The sequence below is a fragment of the Pinus tabuliformis genome, chromosome 6, assembly GCF_031772625.1.
Source record: "Pinus tabuliformis cultivar Carrire ecotype Pingquan chromosome 6, CPIR1, whole genome shotgun sequence".
NCBI lineage: Eukaryota > Viridiplantae > Streptophyta > Pinopsida > Pinales > Pinaceae > Pinus > Pinus tabuliformis.
The window spans coordinates 19,489,046-19,494,767 of NC_142292.1; positions in this window are offsets into that span (position 1 = coordinate 19,489,046).

Below are 5,722 nucleotides of genomic sequence, written 5' to 3' on the forward strand. Positions count from 1 at the left end.
CCTATTAGAGGGCCCTACGACATGTATTATTTTTCATTTGACCTCTTAAGAGGCTTATTATTTTTTTGTGAGCTAGTTTGGTGGGTTTGTCACCAAAAGTTAGGTTATTATCACATTATTTTATTTTTGGGGCTTATGTAGGCCTAGAAGACTAATTTGAATTCTTCATTAGTGTAGAAATACAAGTGATATGACTTAATTTTCTCATCATCAATTTGGATTGGATCTCTTCTCTCTCTTGAGAATTTGAAAATTTTCTTGGAGGATGAATTGGTGCTTTATGGGTGAATTTTGATGTTTGGATTTGGTTTATCTTGTCTTGGAGCTTCTCTATTGTCAAATTGTGGATGGTTGGATATGTTCTATTACATGTAAGTACATGTTTTTATTTCATTCTTATTTTACTTTGTCATATACGTTGGATTGGGAATTTTGCTATTTTTAGGGCTAATTGTTGCATGCATTTAATGCTTAAATTGTGGAATTTGGTCTCTATATAGCATCTCTCAATGTATGGACCATGTAATTTTGAATGAAATTTCCTAGGGATAATTCTATCAACAAATTCATCTTGACAAGCCATCACCTTTTGTAAATTGAAGTATAAAACTGTGAGGTTGCTTCCCTTTGCCCTAGAAGGAGAGTGAGGTAGTCTTAAGGCCTCCTTGAGTAAGAAACAAAGGTCTTCATTCATATCTATCCTTGACTTCATTCTCCCAAGACTAATGCATTGATCTACTAAGAGGTGGTCACTAAAAAATCAACTCTTTTTCAACTTCTACGTCTAGCCAAGTTGGGCCACCTAGGGCATCATTTTCCCGACAAAGTAGCCCTCCAAAAAGTTTGATCTCCTAGCCTCTCCTGTAGAAAATCTTGTAGATTCACAAGCTCATGTAATTTACTAAAGAAAAAGACAAGAATCTACTTTAACTTTCAACCAGCGGAAGCCAATAGATCGATGAAAACAATATGACCAAGAAGAAGACAAATCAATGGCACATAACACAAGATGTATCTGGGGAAAGCCACTGCTCAAAACCTTGTTATCTATATTGCATATATCAGAAATATGAGTGAAGATACAAATCTTGTTCTCACTAGAAAGATTCTGCACAAGTATGCTCAACCTTCTCAACTCACAAGCTAGCTCTTGGTCAACACTTAGCCAATTATGCATCTCTCCAAGCCCCTAATCTCTTACATAATTCCTAGGATGAATAGCCTATATTTAAAGGGAATTCATGCTTCCAAAACTACGCAATCTGTATTGCATATATCAGAAATATGAGTGAAGATACAAATCTTGTTCTCACTAGAAAGATTCCGCACAAGTATGCTCAACCTTCTCAGCGCACAAGCTAGCTCTTGGTCAACACTTAGCCAATTATGCATCTCTCCAAGCCCCTAATCTCTTACATAATTCCTAGGATGAATAGCCTATATTTAAATGGAATTCATGCTTCCAAAACTGTGCAATCCAAACATAGGATCAATCTCTGATGCATGCATGATATTTACACTCCAGTAAATAATACCACAAATAATACATTGTCCCTGCACTCTAGTCTCAACTGGGTCTTTCTCAGCATTGACATGCATGAGTTTCTCATGAGGAAATCTTCAATTAACTAGAGTAGCACTAGTGGATGCACTAGTGCACCAACTGACTGTTAGTCCTCTATTAGTTCCACAAACAATTTGGAACTAATTTAACTGAACTTAACTCAGCAAACTGAGTGATCTAATTTCCAACTCAATTTAAACTCATACTGGACCCCTAAAACTTAAGGAGAACATAAACATGACTACAGAAATACTTCCAACTCAAAATTCCTAAGCTAATTAAGTTAATTAAACTTAATTAACTATTTACAAGTCGCTATGAGAATAGAATTCGATTTTAATTCTCAGTTTAATTCAAGGACAAATTAAACTAGAATTTCTTGTTGCCATTTCTCAACATCTCCTGTGTTGGTGTGTCCTCTAGGTCTCCTCCAATTTTTAAGCCATTCCGGCATTGGATTTATGGGAAAACTCAATCCCTAGCTACAATATCAAACTTTGTCCCGGTATCCCCAAGGCTAGTGCCTTATAGGATCAATTTGACACATTTAAGTAAAAATTATTGCTTTGATCCTTTCCCCCTCCTTGTCTAGGTTAAGAAAATCATTTGTTGCTAAATTCATGCCCCTTAACCTAGGATGAGTCCACTTGGTCCTATGTGGTCACGTTCCTTTCAAAAGACAATTCTTCAAGAACCATTTGGCATACCAATTTCAATAAGGATTTTAGGGATTGGGAAACTCTTTCACAATTCATATTCCATAAATCTAACCCTCAAATCCCCACATACTTCTCCTAGAAGATATTGTACCTTACTTAGAAAGCAAGCAAGCTTCGTTCTTGACCCTCTTCTAGAAAGGGATTATTTGGGTCACTTTATATCCACTTGTTGATTTATCCTTCATTTGTGACTCCATATATACCATGTCTCCTCCCATCGATGAAATTTTGTAAATAGTAAAGAGCCTTAGCTGAGGTGACAGTGGGCTAAGTCTCCATTTGTTGCCCTTGGTCTAGCATTTGACCCTTTAGGAATCCACTTTAGGTGCCCTGCTAGTTTGAGCGGTAACATTTTGGCGTCGTTCCTGATGAGGAAGCCGGTCTACCTTCCTAGTGAATCATTGAGGAATTGATTCATTGACGACATCTATAAATCATTCCTTTGAAGACTCCACTCATTGTCCAAACCCCTACTTTACTTGAAGGTGACAACATTCCTCCTTTAACTAGGGTTGCTACAAAAAGGGGAGAGCAAACTCCATCACCTGTTGGAACCGCTCTTTTCCCTAAATTTGAGAAGGTCAGTGACCCATCTCCAAATTGTTGAATAAAGTTGTCGTTGATGGCATCATAGTTGAATTGTTGAAACAACCCCTAGATATTTTGCAAACCCTAGGAGACCTAAGCCCTAACTACTTGACTAGACCCTAGGTGCATGTGTTTATTAATTAAATTCTAGATGCACTTTCCATAACGAAGTGCTAGCAATGATGTCATTATGATATCATGTTTGCATTGTTGAAGCTAGCCATGCCATTCATTAATGATGGCAAGCCAATAACTTTCCCTTATATGCATTTCCCAAGCTTTGTTGGAGATGCCCTAAGAAAGAAGTTACCTTGTTGAAGATGCCCATGAAGACATATTGAAAAGGCACCCTAGCCTTGTTAAATGATGCTCATATTCCCATGTGATCAAGCCCTAATCTAGTAACCCTCTATGTATGAATATGCCAAAGAAACCCTAGTCCTTGTATGCAATCCTAATGCATGAAGATCACATGCACCGGCATGTCAAAATAGTGAAAAATTTATAATCCACTTGATGCTCTAAATCCATAAAAGAAATTCTTTAATAGGGTTGTTATGAAAATATATGCATGTGATGAAAGAAAAAATAAATTTCGATCATTAGAGGTCATATCTTGAAGGGAATATATATTAGTTTACAGAGGAAGTCATAAGCTTTCCAATGAGTACTCACTTGCCTCCTAATTCCTTATCGTTAAAGAGAAATCAATTTTTGAAATTAGCATATGTCAAAAATTGTCAAACTTTCCAAGCCGACTTGAGTAGGCTCATAACCCTTGGCAAATAAGCGTGCCCCTTCAGAATATGGAAAACCCACTATAAATATAAACCTAAATTCATCCATTCAAGCTCAAATTTTTTGGTGGAAACAAGACAAGAGGTAGAGAAGCAGTCATAGCCTAGAAAAGAAAAGAATACAAGTTTGTGGAATTATTTTTAGGTTAAATAGTCTCCCACAGGTTCGAGTTAGGAGCAGAGAAATTGTCGTATTTTCCATGGTCGAAGTTGCCATAGTTGTCGTGGTCGAAGTTGTCATAGTTGTCGTGGTCAAAGTTGTCATAGTTTCCATCGTTGAAGCTGTCATAGTCATCATGGGCGCATCTGTCATAGTTGAAGCTGTCGTAGTTCTCATGGTTGAAACTACCGTGGTCGAAGTTGTCATAGTTGCCATGGTCGAAGTTGTCGTAGTTGCGGTAGTTGTCTTGGTTGAAGCTACGTGGTCGAAGTTGTCGCAGTTGTCGTGGTCGAAGTTGTCATAGTTTCCATGGTCGAAGTTGTCGTAGTTGTCGTGGTCGAAGTTGTCATAGTTTCCATGGTCGAAGTTGTCGTAGTTTTCGTGGTCGAAGTTGTCATAGTTTCCATGGTCGAAGCTCTCATAGTTTCCATGGTCAAAGCTGTTGTAGTTGTCATTGTTGAAGCTTCAATGGTCGAAGTTGTCGTAGTTGTCGTGGTTGAAGTATTGATTTATTTGGATTGGAAAAATAGAGCTTGTTGAAGTCTTCTCTTGAAAATATAATAGGGTAAAGTTGGAGAACTTTGTGAAGCAACATATTGAAGATTTGTGGAGATCATTGAAGACCATGATGCATTGAAGCCATCATGAGGTGACCTTGAATAAGTTTTGTTTGGGTAACATGAAGAGCTGTGGAGACACTTTCTGAGAAGACAAATATGGAATTGATGAGCTAAGTGCTTTGGAGATCAAGGGAATTGTTGAAGGTGAAGATTATTGTCAGGGTTGGTTGCAGAAGATATTAGGAGCCTTGAAGAACTATTAAAATTATCTTGACAAATTGAATTCATGGGTTGGAGCCCTAGAGGATCGATTCCTCAAGAAACCAGGTCGGATATAGGGTTGGTGCCTCAAAATTGACAAGTTTGGAGCCTTGGAAGTCCAAGTTGGTGCTTGGAAAATATAGGTTGGAGCCTGGGAGATTGAAGGTCAGTGTCTTCATCTAGGGTTGGAGCCCTACATATATTGTACTTGATTTATTATAAATAAGAAATTAATATAATCATTTATTCTCATTGTTCATTTTGTGTTCTAAATATAAGTGATCTAACTAGTAGAAATAACAATTGAAAAGAAATATTGATTCACCCCCCCCCCCCCCCTTCTCAGTATTTCCAACACAAAGATGCCATCTAGTTCTAACACTAACCCCAAACAAGATCAACCCAAGATGACCAAGAGTGAAAGACACTTGGTTAGTGTCTTTGCCCCTTTGAAATTGAGTGATGATCCCAAACCACTACCTGAAAAATATAACCGATGGTTACCCAAATTCAAAGGGGATGCTACTTGGACTTCCCATGGTTTTATTGAAGAATTATATTGGAAAATGTCCCCTAGAATGATCTTTGATGAAGATAAGCTCATGATGTTTTTTGCCTTATCACTTGAGGGACAAGCAAGAGATTGGTACCTTAGCCTTCCCCCTGCATGCATACAAGACTCCGATGAATTTGAAGACCTATTCATGAAGAGGTGGTCATGTAATTCCCAAGGGACCTTCAATATCAAAAAAATCTACCAAATAACCAAGGGAAGGGAGGATGTGCAAGAATTCATTCAAAAATTTGATAGGGTAGTCAAAGATATACCTACTCATTTGAATCCATACGAAGCCAATATTCTTGATAAGTTCATAAAAGCAGTGGGTGGCCACTTCACCTATGTGTTAAGGGATAAGAAACCATCCACTTTGGCTGAAGCTAAGGAGATAACAATGGAAGTTGAAGAGAACATACAAATATTGAAGCTTGATATCAATGACCACCCTTGAGATAGAGCTGAGGTCAAGAAGGATAAATCCAAAGATCAGTATGAGGAAAATCTTCTTACCATC